Consider the following 22,060-nt stretch of genomic DNA (forward strand, 5'->3'; position numbering starts at 1 on the left):
ATAGCTCAAACACGGCATTCGTCGCTAGAAGCTAATCACCGGTTTGCGTTAGCTTGTTTCAAGGTAGAGACACATTCGATTAGCATGAAAACATATCCCAGAGAACGGTCGACTCGGTACACATATGTTATTAACCCCTAGGTTCATTTTGCGCCAGAATTGTCCTTTAAACCTTTTATAACCTTATACATATCAAGGCCGACAGACCTGTTTCCATTGATTGTCTCTGCTTTACTATCAAGTAAATGTTAACAAAAGCCCCCTGGAAAATAGAAACAGTCTCAAAATTACTTCTTCTTGGGTAGCTTAGTTGTTGATTTTTATAATCATTTACTTTCCAATTAAGCTTCATGTTTGACTGTTTACTCATTTGTGTCAGGTATACTGCAAATCATCTCCCTGCCTATTATTTAGTCTTTAAATGTTAACAAGTACAACAATTCTGACAATGAGGTGAGATTATTTTTACATGTAGTTTTTTTCACATGCAAATGAAGAATTTGCAAGAATCAAGTGTTATTGTCTTGATGCTGCCTTATTCCGTCTTGAATCATGTGTTTGCACCTTGCCTCTCAAGTGTTTTAACCAATTCCTCCGCTGCAGGAATGAGAATTCTTCTAAAGTGGATGCTGATCTTTCAAGTTTATTTCAGTGCACTTAGGGGTTTGCCTAAGGGTCTGTGTATGAGAGGCTGACTCAGTCAGGAGAGCTGATCTTGGACACGTGTCTCTCCAATGTCATGACTCATCCTTTGTGACTTAGATGGTAAAAAAAAACAAAAAAAAACAAACAAAAACTTCACACTGTGACACCTGATGGGTCTGCTCTCAGAAATGAAGCTCTGCTGGGAATCACAGGTGGCATGTGGCAAAAACACACACACACACACACACACACACACACACACACACACACACACACACACACACACACACACACACACACACACACACACACACACACGATAATGGAATAACAAGCTCCATTTGGAGAGTTATTGCGTTAGACTCAGATGAACGTGGAATGAGCCGGAACACCTTTAGTTTTCCATTAGGGGGAAAGCTGTGAGGGAGAGGAAGCTGCCTGGAATCAACGGTCTGTGTCGGGGGGGGGGAGAGAAATGCAGAGCTGGATGGAGAGAACGAGACAGAGGGTGAGAAAAAGGATGATGATGATGTTTTTGGATAACTGTTGGGACTGTGATTAAATCCTCTTCATTGAGATATAGGTCTCTCTTTGCCAGTTTCCCTTTCGTTCTCAACACATACAGTTCAGCTCTCTGACAGTTTATTTGTCAGTCTCTGCACATACACAGTCACATCTTTTTTCTCCATCTATCTATCTCAAGAAGTCTCAACTCACATACATTTAGCCTCTCTGTCTTCGCTTCTTCACTCTCTCTGCCTATGCTTTCGTTGGCTTTACAGTTGAATCGCATAGGCTGTTTTCACCTAGTATTAAAATCTGATCTGAGTGATCCGATCACAAGTGGATAGCTCTAGGTACGTGTGTTTTCACCTGACAGTAGAATGTGTCTCCAAATGCGTCTTGAACAATGGACGAAGCTTTCGGGCCTAAAAAAAGAGAAGCCAATGCGGGAGTGTATTAAACCTGCATGCTATCTAATTTCCAGCGGGGGGCGACTCGACTGGTTGCATAAAGAAGTCCATTACTATAGAAGTCTATGGTAAAATGAGCCTACGTCTCATCTTAATTACTTCTTCTCTTTCTAAATGAATGTATGGCCTCAATTGCTAGTTTTAAGTTTTCCTCAATACTAGTAATAGGCAGGGATGCACAGAATCCAGGATTCGGCTTCGGATTCGGCCGAATATTATTTTTTTTTTACTTTATTTTTTTGTTTTTTGACAAGAAAAAAGAAAAGAAAAACCAGACAGACAACCAAGGGACAGCAGGCAAAATCGTCATAGATTAACAGAAATGTAAAACAGGAAAAGAAAAGAAAAGGAAAAAAAAGGGGGGGACAAGACATATACATTTCACTTTGTATTCAGATAAGATGTCCAGTTTTTCCAATATACTTCACATTTCCTCCTGGCATGTCTCAGAGGGAAAGTCAAATGTTCCATAACATAAATTTCCCGAACTATTTCTATCCATTCAGCAATTGTCGGGGACTCTTTACTTATCCATTTCCTAGTTATTGCTTTCTTACTACCTGCTAATAGTATTTGTAACAAATATCTATCTGTCTTTCTCAGCCCTGTTGGTAGATTTCCTTAATACATAATGCTGAAATTAAACTCAAGCTCTGAGCCGATTATTTACCTAATTGCTGTCACCACCTCTACCCAATACAAAGAAATAATAGGACACTCCCAAAAGATATACAAATGACCAGCAGACATATTACCACACATTCTCCAACACTGACCATGTTCAGGATTGTTGCTCTGTGACTTTTTTATATTGGGGGTTATAAAGAATCTTAAAGTGTTTTTCCAGGTGAATTCCCTCCACAGACCTGAGCTAGAGGTGGTAGATTTTGTGTCCTGAATATATTCAACCAGTCATCTTCACTTATCTTTATGTTAGCTTCTTTCTCCCACCTCATTGTTACATACATTGTTGAAAGTCCCCTGTCCAACTGTAAACATGAATATAACCTGGAAATCAGTTTTCTGTTAGTATTACCATATTTGCGTCGAAGAATATTCTAATCAGGTCCGTTCCCTTCTCTTCAGTAGTTTTAATATGTTTGTCAAAGTAGTGTCTCAGTTTAAGGTATCTGAAGAAATCTTCCTTCCCTAAATTTTATGTATCTATGAGTTTTTGAAAGGTATCCAAACCGTCAGTGGAGGATATTATACAGTACGAAGTGATACCTGAATTCGTCCAGTGTTTGACTCTACTGTCCAGTCCAGCTGGTGCAAATTCTGTATCATATTTCACCCAACGTAATATTCGTACATTTCTTTCAAATTCCTTATTTTTAAGTTGTTTGTGCCAGATGTTAAGAGGGATTGCAATCCAATTAGTTAATTTGTTCAGATGTTTCTTCAGGAGAGTCTTTTCTCCCAGTATAGATTGGAGAGGTATGCTTATTTGACTTTGCTCTAGGACCTTACATTTTTCGTCACACCAACAAACCAGAGAACCTGCTGCTCTGTAATAATCTTCCAAGCACGGTAGAGCCATACCACCTTTGTCCTTGGGGAGTTGTAATGTTTGAAATCTAATCCTTGGTTTTTGTTTTCCCCAAATAAAAGATGAGATGATTCTATTCCATTCACTGAATTGTTTGGGAGGCACTTCAACAGGCAATGATTGAAAAAGAAAAAGCAGCCTGGGTGGTATATTCATCTTTATAGCATCTATTCGGTTGCACATGTTCATTGCTAATAATGACCAACGATTTAGGTCTGCTTTAATATCAGCTGTTATAGAAATGTAATTGTGGTCATGAATGCCAGATACCTTTTTAGGTATGTGTACCCCAAAATATTTAATTGTATTACCTTACCATTTTAATTGACAGATTTTATAAATGTTTTCTTGTGGTTCGTAGTTGAAAGTAAGCGTTTGAGTTTTATGCAGATTTTATTTATAGCCGGAAAATTAACCAAATTCCTTAAGAAGAGATAATAATTTGGGCAAACTTGCATTAGGACTGGTGAGTGTCACGAGTATGTCGTCCACATATGCACAACCCAGTCTCACGGCAGTTGGTGAAATGGACACGTTATTTAATCTATTGATTCATGTTCACGGGGATGTTTTTTTCGTGGTGGCCAGCACGAAAATGCAAAGTAATGTATTTCAATGGGAAGCATATGTCGTGATCACAGCACGACTACGGTAGCGAGTAGTATGAAATGCCGAAAATCTGCGTATGGAGGTTGGTTGGGGTGGTGGATGGATCCCGGTGTGTGATGTGTCCTTTCACCGTTGTTTTTTTCCTAAATCCAACATCTGCTGTCCTGTTGTTGTTGCCGCGTGTCCCCCAAAGACCGCGGATTGTGTCCCGGGGTGTGACATTTGCTTTCCCCGTTCATCTTTTCCTAAACCCAACCTCCGTATAGATGGTTACCATTTCGTGCTGGCCACCACGAAAAAACGAGATTAACGTGTTGTTGTACACAAATCAATAGATTAAAAATAACGTGACAATTTCACGAACTGCCGTGAGACCATGTTGACATATCTTATATTGTGTGTCTCCTATTAATACCCCCATTATATCCTTGTCTTCTCTAATTGCCTGCGCCAGAGGCTCTATGAAGAGGGCGAAAAGAGTGGGACTGAGGGGGCATCCCTGGCGACATCCCCTTTCAAGAAATATTGTTTTGGATAGGTCCCCATTTATTTTAATTCTAGCCGTAGGAGAGGAGTATAGGGAGTTCAAACATCTAATCACCTGGTCATCAAAACCAAAGTGCCTAAGGACCAAATATAAATATTCCCATCGGACAGAGTCAAAAGCCTTTTTGGCATCAAGACTTATAACTACAGATTCCATGTCAGTGTTTCTCATATGGTCAGTGAGGTCTCACATTGTCCTGGGTTTGCCTGTTGTTTTACAAAGCTTGTCTGGTCTGTGTCTATCAGATTGATACCATTCTGATGGGTACCCATCAGCACCTGGCATTTTGTTTTGTTTTGCTTTCAATCTTGATATTGCCTTGTTTATTTCATTGTCTGTTATCTCCTTGGTTATTATTTTGTTCTGCTCTGTCCCTACAGATGGTAAATACAAAGACGTTAGAAAGGATGATATGACAGCTGACTCAGTTGTCCGAGGTTGAGCATATAATTTTGTGTAGCATTTTGTATGTCTTCCAAATTATGATACATCTCATTGGTCCTGGGGTCCTTCACTTTATGTATAAATCTCTCAGCCTGTTGTTTCCGTATTCTCCATGCAAGTAGTTTCTTAGACTTAGGGCCATTCTCATAGAAATTTTGTTTAATTAGTTTAGCTCTCTTCTCTACTTGGTTTTCATATAGGTCGTTTAAAGTTGGTTTAGTCTCCAGTATGCCATTTAGGATACTGGTGTCATTATACTCCATATGTGTACTCTCCAGTAATTTTAACTTTCCAATCAGGTCCTTAATTTGTCTCTCTTTTTCCTTTTTCTTCTGGGCCGACCACATCATGAGTTTACCTCTAATAACAGCTTTTGCAGCATCCCATAATGTACTAGGAGACACTGCTCCATTATCATTATGGGTCATATCATCTTTAAATTCTGTCTTTATATACTTTTGACACTGAGGGTCATTCAGAAGGCTAGTAAGTCTCCACAAAGTCTCTTTTGGCTTATTGTCTAAATGCAATGTTAAGTACACCCCTGCATGGTCGGAAATGTTTCTTACCCCTATATCACAATTTATAATCCTGTGTCTATCTAAATTTATCATTAAAAAAATAGTAATTTCTTGAATACACGGAGTGAGGGTGGGAAAAAAAAGTAAAATGTTTATCATATGGGTGGAGTTCCCTCCATATGTCTATCATTCCTATTTCTTTAAGCAGTTTTTTAACATATAACACTTCAGGTCTTATATTTTTTGTTCTATTTGAGGAGTCCAAGGATGGCTGTAGCTGGATGTTCCAGTCCCCCCCCACATATCAACACACCTGATGTTTCCATGGAGATCATATTAAAAACTTTCTTGATCAGCTGTTTATCATGTCCTGGTGGTCTGTAGACATTCATTAATGTAACTTAAGTACCGCCCTTCTTTTGTCAGTAATTTGTGAGGAGAACTGGAAATTTACATTATTTAAAATTAGTATAGCTACCTCCCTCGCACTTTCGAAGGAGGAATAATATGAGTTTTTGAAACCCATTTTCTGCAACTTTTTATGTTCAATATTTGAAAGATGTGTTTCTTGCCAGAAGATTATGTCTTGTTTTTCCCTTTTCATTTTGGTGATTACTTTACTTCTTTTTATAAGATTATGTAATCAGTTTACATTAAGGGTGATTATTCTGTATTTTTGATGAGACATTTCAGTCAATAGAAAACAAAAATGTTTACCAAGACATTTAAGCATCCCTGGAAGTCCTGAACAAATGAACTTCTGTCTGTGAATCGAAATGAAACTTAACACATAAACACAAATGCTTAACGTTAGTGACTTCCATCTCTGAAGTATGAATTCTACTTCCAAAACAGGAGGGGAAGCCCTACATCTGGAAGGGGCCCCTCTAAGTGTGGACCAAAATCTCTGACTACATGAATTCAGAACAGTCCACATAGAAAGAACAGACATAAATTCCCAGATGTGGTCAGTTTCAATTGCTTAAGCTTACAATAAGAAAATTCGCCTGGTCTCATATTACCTCCTAGAAATACAGTCTGACGTAGAAATATGGTAGGCTACACTCTTACCGGCCTTTTCAAAAGCTAATCAGTCACTCATAGTGCCGTCGTTGCGTCGAAATCCCTTTAGTTTCTCCTGGATGTGTATCATGCGTGCATCCCGGTGACGACGTGATGTAGCACCTGCCGTTTCCCAGGGAGGTTGTCTACATCTCACCGCGGGCATCAATCTCCTTTTCTTCAGGTCATCCATCGCCTCTGAATCACCTTTCTTAACAACTCTTTAACTATTTCGGTTGGGTAGTCTCGTTCGAAAAACACTCTTCTTCCGTCGTATTGGATGTTATTCTTTTTCCAGGCGGTGCGGAGCACCAGCTCTTTGGTTTTATACTCCAGGAAATAGACAACCATTGACCTCGGGTTAGCACCTTACGGTGGTTTGGCTCCAAGGGACCGGTGACAGCGTTGTATAGCAAGGGTGACATCGGTGAGGGACAGCTCCGCTTTAATAAATGTCTCTAAGAACTCCTGTACATTGTCTCCCTCGGCCCCCTCTGGGATCCCATGGATGCGTATGTTGTTTCTGCGTGAATGCAACTCCAAGTCTGTCAGCCAAGCTTGTAATTTCTCTTGGAGCTCCAAAGTGTGGGAAAGCAACTCACTGTTTTCTGCACCCTGCTCCTCCATGTCAGCCACTCTCTGCTCCGTCTCTTCGACTCGTCGGTTATTTCTTTTAAATGAGTAATGATAGCACTTAGCTTCTGGCTAACGTCTTCCCTGAAGTCCACCAGTTCCTTCTTTAGTGGCCCCATTGTTTCAGTAAATTCTTTTTTCAAGTCCAAACAGACCGCCTTTAACTCAGCAATAATGTTAGCTTGGATAGCTTCTATAGCCTCGTGGTCAGCTTGCTCGTCAGTATCTCAACTTTCAGTCTGCGATTTATCGTCTATCTTCGGGTTTTATTGCGACCTTCCTTTTGTCGTTCTCCTGTTTCCCCCTCTCATGCTATAAATGACAACTTTTCCTACCTGGATAACCCGTATTTATTTCGGGGGAGTAAGACCGTCTGGGAGCCTCTAACTTATGCCACTGACCGCGTCTGCGCCATGCCGGAAGTCGAATATTGGGCTTTTTGACGGGGTTCGGTTTCTGCTGAACCTTCGAATTTTTTTACACCGAACCGAACCCTATGCTGGTCGACGTAAGGACGCCGCCGTTGATTACGGGAAGGTGTTTACGTAGGTGGACCATTCAATGCAGTAGGCAGTGAGAAAGTGAAAATGGAACTCGTGAACAGAAACAGTGTTGTTTGGCAGTACTTTCAGTCAAAAGAAGGCCATTCAAGTCGAGCTACATGTTCAATTTGCAATGCCGATTTGTCTCGTGGTGGCAAGGACCCTAAACAATACACAACATCGCCGCTGTTAAAACATTTGGTATGAAACATCCAAAAGAATACAAGTTGTGCATAAAGGAATCTACAGACAGCAGCCAAAATGCTGTGGACATTGTTTACTTCATTAATGGGTTTACTGTGTTAATGGACTGAGGATGGGAGTAGGATTCGGTATTCGGTTTCGGATTCGAATCGATTCGAATTCGGGAATCTTAACCAGTGGATTCGGTATTCGGCTGAACCCCAAAAATCTGGATTCACTGCATCCCTAGTAATAGGATGATGTTCATTTAGTAAATGATGGTCCTATTTGTTTTACAATTGACGAGAAAGCAGGGAATGCTTAAGGCTGTGGCTACACCTCAACCTGTCAATCATGATAGACGCGAAGCGTATCCATGGCTCTGTGGACATTAAAATAGCTGTTAACTTGTTTTGGGGTGTTGTCCTTATTTTCGTCTTAAACTTTGACACTCTCACAATGTGTTTTCACTTCGTTAAAGTTGATTGGAACATTTTGTTCTCCTAAAAAATTTCCTGTTTAGTGTTTCGCCAAACAAGCTAAATAGCTACCACTAGCATTAGCTGCTAACTTGAGAAAAAGTTTGCCAGTACCTGATAGTTCGCATTTACCCGGGGGTAAATCTGCACTGGATGACTCAATTCAGAAAGGTTGAAAATCTGCCATTTTCCCTGCTTCATAATAAAAGCTTTTAAATATCAAAATACAGGGGGCTGTGAAGAATTAGGAAAATTAAAATGTTCCACCGTTTTACGGCCGCTCCTTTAACCACTCAGATTTACTCCAGCGCTGACGCAGCGCTGTGGAAATAGGCAATGAGGGAATACTTAAAAGTGAAAAGGAGAACTTTCGACAATCGGGGCGTTTTATGTAACTAAAAAACAAAAGGTATTTTATACCTGTATATATTGTATTGCATTTTTATTGTAAATTTGGACCCAGAAAAACAAAAAGTTGCATGGTCAACGGGAAGACAACACAAGGGTTAAAGCCTTCTCACAGTCTACCCAAACCCCCGTGCCACTGCTAACTCCATCAACTAGCTACCTATTGTGTGTGTACAAGTCAAAGAAAATAGATCTAATTCCTGGACTACAGATTAGACAGTTATGTCTTTACCGAAGTAAAGGGATAGGCTAAGGCCCTATGTAAAGATTACGAGAGGACTTTTTCAAACTGAGAAAATCAATATTAGTGATGATCGTCGTTAGAGTCTCTTCAAGAGGAGGCAGAGAGGTGTTTAGATTCAATATTCTGTCAAATCATGTAGAAAGAGAAAATTATTCATAACGCCATGCGGAATAAATGATTTAAAAATCTCTCTCAAATGTGTCATTTTTTTAAATAAATGGAAAAGGGAGGAAGCAGAGGCACATCCCTCACAGACTTCACAGAAGTCTCTTGCATGGGAGCCTCACTTCTGTCTTCTGCCTCCTTTTTCTCTCTGTTGCCTTTCTCCCCTCCCCTCTACTTCCCAACTTCTTCACAGCTTGTCATTTGTTCACCACTTCACACTCCAAGTGGAAGACGCATAATTAGGTTCCTCATGCTTTTACTTTTAACACCTTTCCAGCTTGCCCAGGCAAAAAAGCCGGTCCAACATTATGAACAGCTTTATACACGTGCAAGATGCACATATGTGTGCATGTCAGCCACCTGCAAACGCACAACACGTTGCCTGGCAATGTGCTGACATGTTGAGAGTTTTTCCAGCTTGCGAGTAGTGGCTGATAATAGAATGCTAACTGGAGGAGCGGTACAGTATCAGTCAGCTTTGCATTTGGACTAATTATGTTCTACATTACTGTCTGAAAAATGTTAGAAAAGGAAAACATATTTTCTAAATTGAAGATGTTTACAGTGTTTATAAGGATCAAGACACGAGAGAACAATGGTGACCTGAGAGGCGTAATCGATTAACATAGAGTCCACTCAATAGCACTGTGGTCAGGTGTCATTTTTGTCACAAGTAGGAGTGATTGATTGCAATACGTACATGAGGCTGATGAATAAAGGTCTCTTGAACAGTGTTTTCAACATCTAATTCATGGCTACCTGGTTACTTAATCAAAAAGACGATGTTGTGCACGTCCATGTAGTTGCTGGTGAATGTTCAAAGAAGGTAAAGTCTGCACAAAAGCTTAACGCTCCGGAAAAATACATTAAGGGCCCTATTTTAACGATCTAAGCGCACGGTGTGAAGTGCCTGGCGCAGGTGCGTTTAGGGCATGTACGAATCCACTTTTGCTATTTTAAGGGGGGGAAAAAGCATCCGTGCGCCAGGCGCATGGTTCAAAAGGGTTGTACTTAGTGTCTTCATTAATTCATAGGTGTGTATTAGGCGTAACATGCAATAAACCAATCAGAGGTCATCTCCCATTCCCTTTAAAAGCCAGGCGCGTTTGTACCTTGGCGAATTGCTATTATGACATTGTAATATTTTAATTTTTAATCTTTTGCATGTTTGTGTGCTGCTGCGCGTCCCTGTGTGTGTGTGTGTGTGTGTGTGTGTGTAACAAGCATAGTGTGCGTGCGCTGTGCACGAGCCTAGGCGCATTTTACTAATGCGCTGTTAAAATAACAATGAATGCAAATGCTGCGCTATTGACTTTAGACCAGGTTTTTGTTGGTCAATGGCGCGATCACTTCCCACTGCCTCAAGATAGCAATACGCCAAGAATGCACCTGAACACACCTCCCTGTAAGACCAGCACGCCCATGGGTGCATAGATGGGTGCAGGTGCATTTGCTATTTAAACGACGTGGGCGCTGAACAGGAAATTGACAAGTGCGTCGGTCTTAAATTAGCAAAGACACTTGCGTCGGGCTTTGCGCTGCGCCGGGTGCACGATAGGGCCCTAATAGTGCAAATAAGGCACACAACATTTCGGCCCACAATTTGGCCTTCTTCAGGGCCTGTGTGCCTTATTTGAACTATTAAAGTATTTTTACGGCGCATTAAAGCTGCTCTAAGTGATGTTGGGTGATGTCACTTCTTGTTGACGTTTGAAGTATTGTCAAGCAAAACAAAGTCTAGCTCGCCCCTCCCTCCTCCTCATCCCGTTCCCTCCCCCTTCCTTCCGCGTACTAACCCCCCAACCCTCACCCCAAAATCCTTCTTGTCGGTTATTGGCTGGAACGCTGGAACACTGTTTGTTATGTTTGGTGGTGCAGGTTGGAGCAGTTTGTTTTTGTTGGCGTTTGTGGAGCCTGGGCTGTCCACAGAGACCGCGTTTCTTTACAGTGTGTTCAGGGGACAGGCAGCTAGCAGATAGTGAGGAGATGTTTGCTGTATGTGACAAAAAATGTTGTAGCCTAAAAAACGCGTGACATCGCTTAGAGCACCTTTAAGCTGTTGTGTGGACTTTTCCTTCTTTGTGCCTGGTTACTTAAGACACCTATGAAAAGCCTCATTTTCACTGCCTGGTTTGACTCAACTCGACTCACTTTAGTTACCAGGTCCTTTTCTCTATTTGGTTTTCCACTGCGGATAGTACCCTCTCAGTATAGGTGGGATTCTCAATTGATCGGCATAGCGACGCCGCGTAAAACTGCCATGACATCATCTTTAGCGCAACACTGGCTGAATCCTTTCATCGGCAACCAAACAGAGGAGTGTCTGCACTTCATCAGTTGAACGGCGTAGAGTACGCCATAGTTTTGTTTTTTAAATCTTGATCGAGTGAATAAAAAAAAAAGTTGGTCTATACTGACAGTAGCTTGGCTATTTAAAAATGATGGATTTGTGCAGGATGTCCTGTGTTGAGCAAGTGATGATTCTAGTGACGATTCTCTGTGACCAATCAGTGGTCTTCAGTGTTTTAACTTCACCTTCTTGCATCGACTCTGCTTGCTTGGAACCTCGAACGAGGTGGTACCAACAAAAGTACCACGTAGCATCAACGTTTGCGAATGGAAAACCTAAAAAGAGTAGAGTAGAGCATTGACTACCATGCAATGGGAAACTTGATGACACTTTTGACGACAGTAGGACCAGGTACAATCTTTGGGAAGGCTAGTGCCTAGAAAGCGTGAATGTAAGTGCTTCTAAATGTATTTGTAAAGTAAGCACAGTATTTTCTTAAACATACAGAATCAGAATTTAGATAAGAGCAATTTCTTTTTCCCAAACATTATTATTACATTTTATCAACGCCAAACCACCAGACCACAGTCAGTCGGCTGATTCTGGGCACCTATTGTTGCCAGATGGATTTATGACAACGGCACCTGGGATTTCTATCTCCTGACTGGCAAGTGTATAAAGGATCTAAAAAGAATTGCTTTGTCATTATTTGTTCTTTTCACTTGGTCTGTGATCATTCAGAAACATGAAGAGGAGGAGATCTGTCCAGTATTTGGAACGGTTGATGAATGCAACGGCAAAAGATCAAATGAAAGTGGTTGTATAAAGGAATATATTTTTTGCAGCGCTGATTCCCACTTGGAAAATGAGTAACATTTTGACATGAGGGGACATTGTGGCTTTTGGCTCTGAATACACACATGATAAGAGCACTATTATGCCTACACATACACATGGTCATGCAAACACAAACCCACACATACATCAGTCCATTTCATCACCATAGTAAAAAATCTCCAAAAAGCAGCACACTTCACACAGCAGCTTTAATCATGCCTGTGAGAAGTTGCCAGTAAGGCACCCTTATGGTGAGCCAAGGTGATAACGAGATCTGTTGTAAAAGTGAAAAACAACATCAGAGAATACTGCTGCCTTCCAACGCCACTGCTCCCACCTGCAAATGAGGGAATAGGAGAATTAAAAGAGATTAAGGAATGACAAGCGCTCTCTGTAAAGGAAATGAGACGCTCATGGCCTTTTGCACAGTGTTTCTGAGCTGTGCAGCGAAACCATTCTGTCACCTTCTGATAAGGACTGAGAGAAGCAGAGGGACATAGACAAAGGGAGAAGGGAAGGAAGAGAAGGGATGTAATGAAAAGAGAGGAGGTAGATGTGAGAAAGACTGAGGGGAGGGAGGGAGCAGCGACTGGATTGGACGCCAAGCTGTTTTCAAGCACGTACAAATACTCTGAAGAGAAGCTGTCAAGTGAAACTGTCACCACTGGAATGGACTTCTAACTAGTGTTTGATTAACCTTTCTCTCCTTGATCCTCACAACTTGCTATAATCTCTGATGCCCTCCCGCTTCACCTACGCACACGCACACCACATCTAAAGCCTGCTAGCGCTTTAGATAATACACACGCAGTTTCTCCCCTGGGATGAAAAAAAACTTGTCTAACCTTTCAGTGTCTTTTCTGAGCTTATTAATATGCCTCATCGCTAAAAGGCAAGAAGGGAAAATGTCTCATTTAAATTTGGAGCGCCGATGAGATGGATGTGGGGTTCCATTAAAAGGTACCTCTCTCTTTTCATGATGTACACACAAGTACACACTCGCACTTGTACTTACACACCTTGGCAGCATTCCACGCAGCATTGCTTGACTCAGTGATTAAAAGGATGGCGGTGAATCTCAATCTGAGCACGTTCTTGCCAAATCTGACATTTCAACTACTTGCTCCTCTCTAATCTTGTGTCTATCACACAGTGCTAAATAGCTAGTGGAACAGCTTATGTTTCTTTTTCTTTTATTCCCTTTTGTAACACCGTTTTTTGAGCCAACCACAGTACCTTTTGGGCTTGTTCTTATTTATTTAACTTTTCTTTTCCGTTTATTTTGCTTTGAGGTTTTCTTACCTCACCTCACCTTTATGTAGTCCACTTTTGAACCAGCTATTTCCTGCTCTCCTCTTGTCCACCCTAGAAGAAGTATATATCTACTCTGACAGCAATGTTGCTCTCATCTAGCTTGTTCATTTCCGGTCATGTAAATATTTGATAGCCTACTTTATTATTTAAACAAAACCTTGACTTGCTTTCAGGTACTGTAGCCATATATAGCTAGAAAATGTTCCCAACGCTAACAGTAGCAAGCTAATCAATAAGCCTGGCCCTTGAATCAAAAGAAATTAGGGGTGGGAAAAATAATCAATTCTTAGATGCATCGTGATTCTCTCTAGAACGATTTGATTATCGATTCTGATAAGTTAATTTTTTTTTTTATTTAAATGTGTTGATTTTTATTTTAAAGTTACTGTCTCCAGACAAGTACAAATCAGAAAACAGCGTGACTGAAAGAGGATGGGATAATGGACAACAACTTAGAGTTTAGGCAAGAGTGCAGAAAAAAAACGCACAAAAATGGCCAAAAGGAAATTTTTTTTTTTTTTGTATATATACACATGATCTAAAAAGACATACATAACATAATTAGGCAAAACACATATAGGCTGTTCATCTACTTTATCACATTACATCTGACCACCTCATGTTTCATATTCTAAGAAGCCAATTATCCACCTTTAAACATGACTGAGCCTCTGACATGGAAGATTACTGTGAGAGAACGTGACTTTCACAAGCATGTTTCAGGCTTAAGCATGGAACGACTACCAAACAAAAACCTCAGTAGACAAAACATTTCATTAAAACTTGTGTGTGACAAATATATGTCCAAATCTAAGCTTTGTCTAGCTGCTTTGTCTAGGAAGTGATTAGCAAACTCTGAGTAGCAAACTCAGATTTATATGTATATTTTTAAAAATCACGCATGGAAATGTACATACAAAAATTGTTGCATCGAGATGCATCAAGATGCATCGATAATCGGTTTAGAATCGAATCGTTAGCCTCTGAATCGAATCGAATCGTGAGGTGCCAATCGATTCCCACCCCTAAAAGAAATGCTTAGAAAAAGGCATATCTTTTGTAATTAAAATGTGATTAAGCTACAAGAATGAAAAGTCAAAGCACTGCAATTTTTGAAAGGGCTTTAACACTAGAATTGTTGCTCTGACTTCTCTGCTGCTGCCAGATTTCCCGGCGTGTGTGTTGCCGTTGTCTAACTCAGTTCTCTTCGGGAAACAACAGCAAACTTTGAGCTACAAGCTACATGCTAAAAAATGTCAAGAAGAGAAAATTTGGATCGTGCAACAAGGCAGGCCTGCTTGGCTCTTTCGGGAAAAGATTGTAAAGATTTACAAAGAATATGTTTACGGCTTTTACTATCTAACTGGGACGTTTTGGGACTGATTGGCGGGGATTTACTATCGACGAAATACACACGACAATACACTGGTAAGAGCAAATTACATTTAACCATGTATCCAGCTAATTTAAATAGCATACGTTACTGAACAGTTAACTTCAGCTAATATTGTATGTGGCGTTTTCTTTTGCGGGGTGCAAATATTCCCCCAAAACAAGTTCCTTCCCGAGACCGCTTTGCAGAGCCATCGGCGCTGTGTCCGGAGATTAGATTATCTTAGACAATTGTGATCGGTTTAAAGAAATGCAAACAACTCAAGTGTTTTCATCTCCTATCCTGGACTGTATGTGTGGTGTAGCCAGATCTTACCCCACAGCGCTGTGGAGACAGGTCTGGCAATTTCAAATGACATTACAGGCGATGTTGATGTTGATGGATTCTTACTTTTTCTTTAGGTAGTGTAGCACTACATTATAGCTAGTAAATATTACATTATATATTATTATATATTATATTAATTAGGGCTGTCAGCATTAACGCGTCAATCACGATGTGATTAAGGGCCGAGCATAACGCGTTCATTTTTTTAACCGCATTAATCGCATGCCACCATTTATTAATTTATTTTACACTTTACTCGGCTTCGCGTCATGCCTAACAACGCCCCTTAGCTGTTCTAAAATCACTAGCATCTACGGCCTCTTGCCGCACCTTTACTTCATCAAGCTGCTATACTTCCTCGTAACACATCCTGCTGCTGCAGGCTGCAGACATGATGGAGAAAGACAGCAGAAAACACAGTTCTGAATGGCGCTTTTTATTTTCCAAAACTCCCAGGTGGCTCAGTAGACAAGTCGAAAGCCATATGCACATTGTGTAAAGCCAAATTAAAATATCACCGAAGCATGTCAAGCTTGAGCTACCACCTACGAGCTAAGCATAGTACAGTTAACGTGACTCAGGTTGATGCTAGCAGGCTCAGGCAAAGCACTATTTTGGAGAGTCCTAGTTGCCGACCTGTGGATGAAACCAAATCCCAAAAAATTACTACCGCTCTTGCGAAATGGGTGAAATAATAAACAAATACAAATCTTAAAGTCAAGTTCATAAAGTCACTTTCTTTGCATTCATTTGATTCCCAATCAAGATACACTGATAAGAATTGCTTTCCATTGTTAATATGTACTTAAAAACAGTTCTGAAATGCAAAATAATAGAATTTTAATCATGTGATAAAACATGCGATTAATCGCGATTAACTATAGAAATTCAGCGATTAATCACGATTAAGAAAAAATGAATCGTTTGACACCTAATATTAATATTATAAGGCTAACAGGAGCAAGCTAATTGTTATTTTTTACCCTTGAATCAATCAGAAAGCTTACAAAAAGGCACAATTATGTGACAGCTCTCTTGCTAGCTAGCTAACTAGTTAATTTCTGTCAATTGAAAGGATATAGGGATGATGGGAAGTTATTTTTACCTCATGTTTTCACTTTTAAATCTTAAAATTTCCTTCGCAACTCTTGCCCACACTGGAAGCAGTTTAATACTGAAGTGTATATTTGTGAGTGCCACCCCAATATAATTCTGCTCTGACAGTAATGTTGTGTAAATTATCTTACATTTATGTTTATTTTAGATCTATGTTTCTAAAAGGAATCAGCGTATCACTTCACATCTCTCTGGACCGGCCTATTCTCTCCCTGCCAAACCTAAAAGGTTTTCTTGTCATTGTCTTGTTTCCCTAATGTAAGATAGTTAGCTATAAGAACACATTTGAAAAAGCACAGCATGTGTAAGGACATTTTCTATTTTGCTGATGATCTATAAGGGGTCCCTGGATGAGTAGCTTTATTTCTTAAGTCCCTGGTCTTTGCCGTGGACAATCGACAGGTTACAGTTTACAGTCTGGTTTTCTTCAGCAGCAAAAAAACTTCTCAGGGTCACTAATGACCTCAGTGCTGGGGAGTGCACCGCATTACTGCTGCTAGAAATAAAAGCTGCATTCAAGCTACTAGCCATGACTTCCTTGTTGACCCCTATTATCCATTGGGTTGGCATTTGTGGAACAGATTTGAAGTGGCATTTATTGGAGATATTTTTTTCACCACCATTATGCCTCAGATTATTATACTTTATCACACACGGTTTTTAAATATGGTGTGTCACAAAGTTTAGTTCTGAAGCCAGTTTTGTTCTCTGTTTGAACATGGTAATCGCTCAGTGTCCCTGCCTTTATTTTTAGTGCTATGAGCTATAGCTGGAAAGACCACATTGAATCGGTCTACAAAAGGACAAAACAAAGAATTTATTTTCTCCACCACCCAGGTCTTTTGGGGCAAGTAGACACATTTTTCTTTTGTTTTTGTTTTTTAAATTTCTGTGAGTTTTCTACAGTATTGGAATCGTAAATGGTACACATGCTTGTCCACCACTGTAATGTCAAAACTTCTTTACCAAATGAAAATCTGCTCAAAAAAGATAAATATGGAGCATAATTCCAGCTCAAATGTAGATTTAAGGGTCTTGAATATATTGCTTCAGTGATTGTAACGTGATGTTAAATGTATATGCTTGTTTCTTGTCTTGAAATTTGTCTTTATTGATGGATCAATGATTTGATCTGGCAATAAAGTATTATCATTATCATCATACCCGGTTGTAACTGTCAGTTGAAGGGATAGTTCAGATTTTTTTGCCTGTTTCCCGGTGTGATGATTCTTCACCTGCCCTGCCTGGTTAACTTTGCATATTTCTGGATTAAAGAACTTTTGCTCATCTCTGACTGTCTATGTCGTGCTTTTGGGCTCGAGTCTGGTCTGTGCCACATACGTTACAATCGTAGAGGGATTTTTGATTTGAATGACAAAATGAAAAAGAAATGTAATTATATTCCTAACTTAGCAAAAATAAAGTTAGGTCATTGCCTAAATGTAGATAAAAGTAGTGTAGCGCATTCTGCCAGGTAATAAATTATCAGAATGGACTACTTCCTCTTCCTCTGGACTACTAAGAGAAAAGATAAGAATGATTTGTGCATTTATTATGTCAGGTATCGGCAAAGTAGCTCTGCTGTTAGGGCGATGAGATGCAATTACTGTGTATAGAGCCACCATAAATGTTACAATAGCTGCTTGTCTGTTTTTGTTCCTACCTATCTGACTTGATATTTTATGACTTCACAAATACTGTTATATCTGGCAAAAACAGTAGCTATGTGTCTGTTGGACTACTATGAGCCAGTGTACTGTAAAGTCTGAGATCCCTGTGCAGAGTCGTCTTGGCTTTTCCACAGTCCACTTATTGTGACCAGATTTTTTCTGGGAGGGCCAGTTGAGTCTGCAGTAGACTCACATTGCCAGACCTTCCTCCACAGCGCTGCTGAAGATCTGGCCAGTCCACACAGCATACAGGGATAGGAGAAAAACGTGCTCTGGTTTATTATCATTTCTTTAAACCAATCACTCGTCTTGGGTGGCGCTAAGCACCGGACAGGCAATGGTGCCTCTACAAAATAGCCTCGCGAAGGAACTTGTTTTGGTGGAACATGAGCACATTCAAAAGTTGTTTTACAAAACTCAGATTGGACAGATAGTCTAGCTAGCTGTCTGGATTTACCCTGTAGAGATCTGAGGAGCAGTTAACCATAGTCCTCATAAATCCACGGGAGATTAGAATGCCAACACAAAGGAAGCGGATGAGGGACATCCGGCGGAACCTCCGGCGGCACCTGAACTATCCAGTAAATGAAATGTCGTTGATAGATAGACTAAGGGCGTACTCACACTTGGCCCAGTAGCCTTGAACCGTGCCTGAGCTGGCCTACACTCACACTGCAATAAAACAATCAGGGCACGCTTAGGTCATTACATTGCGGGACTTGCCAACTACAATTCCCGTTCATCTGTAAGGTAAGAACCAGACCCGGGCACGTAGTTTTTTAAACAATTTTTTATTTTATTTTTAGCACTCCCAGGTAGTACATTACAACTTTAGTTTATCAAGTCCCAGGTGCCTCACTTTTCTTCCAGATGAGAGCTATAGTCCTTTTTGCCTACAGTATAGTGAAATCAATAAATTTATGTTTTGGGGGTCTCAGATTCAGATTTGTTGGATACAGGTGCAGCAATATCATCTTAGGGTCAAGTGGAATGTTAAACAAGATGAACATGGTTTTATTGTTCACCTCCCTTCAAAATGTTTTAATTTTGTCACACTCCCAGACAACCCTGGCACGTTTTAGCGATCACACTGATGCATACAGTGCCCAAGTCCAATCGAACTGTGCCCTGACCCACCTCTTTCAAGTGGGCCAGAGCACTGATTAGCATGCCGTGCCCGGGCATGCTAATGGAGTGATCACACTAGGCAAACGAACCGGAGCTAGGGTTCAAACGTAGCCAGGCACGGTTTAACTGGGCCAAGTGTGAGTGTGCGCTAAGTCTGCAGCAATGAGTCTGATGAGAGACAGATGCTAGACACAGTTATTGTGTGTTCATACTTTTTTTTTTTTATCAGGCATTATGTATTTGCAGTATCATAACATTTCTTAAACTGTTTAATATTCGTATTGCTATTTTAAGAAAAGTAACCAAAGGATCTCAAGATAAATCTGAGGGGGTGACAAAATGATTAGGGTGATTAAAGAAAGGATTTAACAATAAATAATAATAAAACTCACAAAAGTGTTCCTTTCTTTCCTTTTATGTCTTTTCCTGAGGAAGTTTCTGGATACAAACTGTGTAATTTGCTAACTGGCGGAGAATTGATAAAAAGCTCCATTTTATTCTGAGTAAATATTTACTCATCATTAATTCATTATTGGAAACTTTGTTTGAATTGTTAAATTGTATTTTATGCATATTTAGCTGACCTGCTGTTCCAGGAATTAACTGGCATGAATTAACTGGAAATTTACCAACTGGCTTTATTTTCCCTGCACTACATAGCTCTCATCAAGAAACATTTCAATGAAATACATGGACTGCACTTACAGTATATCTTGCTTTTCTACATTTCTACCTCGGCCTCTCATTCACCCATTCACTCATCGGGAGCATGGACGTATTATCATGACCACGGGCCCTGGGCACAAAATCGGAATGCCCCCCCCCCCTGCATCCCCTACCCACACACGCACCCGCAAGTAGTAGCCTACACGTCCACGATCGCAAAGAGCGCACAGTGCTTTACAGCGCATCACAGGGAAACACACAATCTAATAGGGTACAGATATGTATACAAACAAATACATTAAACGTGGTGGATTAGCATTTTGAAAAAGTGTGAAAACAAATATCCTACCTACAATTTATCAAGGTTGATAATGAATATAACAGCCGTTCTCGTTCTCGGCTGCACAACATGTCATTATTAAACGAGCGAACTCGACCACCCATTCCACAGTCTCTTGCTGATGCGGGGAATTTAGCTCCTCTGTTGTGAAACGAAGAGGCCCCTCTTTCAATGAGAATCGTTTTATACTTTGTCACTGGATTTATTTCCCCACATTGCAGGATCCGTAACACTCACACCAAGAGTCGTCATCAGCCCCCCTCTGATATAGGCCTGTAGTCTGGTTAAAGAAACTGTAACCTCCGGGCATGTTGTCTGAACAGACTGACAGGTCAGTGGAAAGCGAGGCCTGAGCCATTTTAAGTGGACAGTTCCTCAGAAGGTACTGTATATGTTTGCTATTTATTGTGAAATACTGAATACTTTCACCTCTCAAAATCCTTCACATGCTTCTATCAGCAGGGTAAATCCCTCTTTATACTGATGACAGCACATGTCCACACATAACCTGTAATGAGGGGTCACAGAAAGACATGGCTTCATGTTGGGAACCATTGCAATAAACACTATACATAAACAGCAAGGATAGTTCATTTTTATTAAGTGGGGTTGTTGCCTCGATCAGTTTGTTTTGTTACTTCCTAACCCTTTTAAAACATGTAACTAGACTGTATATAGTGCTTTTCTAGTCTTAACGACTACTCAAAGCTCTTTTTTTTGCCACCTGCTCATCAGATAAACATTCACGCACATATCACTGCGAATGGGGTTCAGTGTCTTGCCAAAGGACACTTTGACATAGGACTACAGGGACAAGGATTGAACCACCAACCTTCTGATTGGCAGGCAACCGCTCTACCACTGAGCCGCAGCCGCCTGTGATGATACAAACATGATAACTCAAACTAACTAACCCATCAAAGCAGCGGTAGCTGAGCAAATCCCATGTTCAAAAACAGTAAAATTACTATTTTTGTCAATGGAGTCTGGTGGCTTTGATGAGAGCAGAGAATGGGTTCAGTTCTCCCTGTGTAAACTTAAATAGCTCCTGTCTAAGACCAAGATAAAGTGGTGAAAATGATTCTAAATATAGCATACACTTAAACTAATTACTTAATTAACTTATTTTTTTAGGTAGTTAGTTTTTGTAGGGTAACATTATAAGCTTCAGCAGTTATATTTATTTATTTATAGATGTTTCTGATTTTGTGTCCACTCCAGCCATTCATGTACGTTCAGTCATGCACACACATTAACTCACACAGAAACACAGATTTGAGATTGTCAGGTTTGACATACCAGTCTGAATACCAGCTGTCATGGCTTTTCTTGTCTCGCTTTCCCAGTCTCTTATAATGCTGTCCCCCACACCCTGTCACTCATTGTATTCCTTTAATACACCCCCACCCATATTCCCTGCATCTGCTTTCTCTCACCTCTCAGAGTGGTAGGCGAGATCCGACAATCTTTTAGTATTGTTTTTTGACATCGCTAACATCCTGGTTGTGTAAATGTCACACCCACACAGCTGCATCAACAAGGTCTGCCCTGTCGTCAGCTAAAAAAAAGTTCTGCATGCTATTTTCAACAGTCACAGTTCCAAGTGAGAATTTAATAAAATGTGATAACGTGCTATTGTATTAATTATAAAACACTGGAATCATTTCACATGGCTACTGAGCTCAACACATACAAGAAACTGTCTTCAGCCTTAATGATGCAGAATAAGGCCCATTAGTTGTATGGTATTGTCAAAACACTTAACATTTAGAGCATGGTAATTATATACAGCACAAACGTTAAATAAATAGGAAGACAACAGTAAGTCCTTGGCCCTGTTCAGCAGATAAAATTCATCCTTATTTTTCATAGAAGTCTGGACAAGCAGATACCATATCATCCATACCATACATTGCTTCACTGCATAAAAGTAACAAGGTGTTCTACTGTTTATTTCCCCTTTTAACCTCAAGA

The 22,060-nt window shown here is 40.3% G+C and overlaps 1 long non-coding RNA gene across 1 annotated transcript; it reads right to left on the reverse strand.

Moving 5' to 3' along the window:
- Positions 1–7,552: 7,552 nt before the first annotated feature.
- LOC116045760 lies at positions 7,553–18,920 on the reverse strand. The gene is made up of 3 exons (XR_004104003.2): positions 18,910–18,920; positions 13,468–13,477; positions 7,553–7,790 (listed from the first exon to the last, which is right to left on the reverse strand). It is a non-coding gene; the product is annotated as an uncharacterized LOC116045760 (long non-coding RNA).
- Between the last annotated feature and the right edge of the window lie 3,140 nt (positions 18,921–22,060).

Source organism: Sander lucioperca, chromosome 4 (genome assembly GCF_008315115.2).
Source record: "Sander lucioperca isolate FBNREF2018 chromosome 4, SLUC_FBN_1.2, whole genome shotgun sequence".
Taxonomy (NCBI): domain Eukaryota; kingdom Metazoa; phylum Chordata; class Actinopteri; order Perciformes; family Percidae; genus Sander; species Sander lucioperca.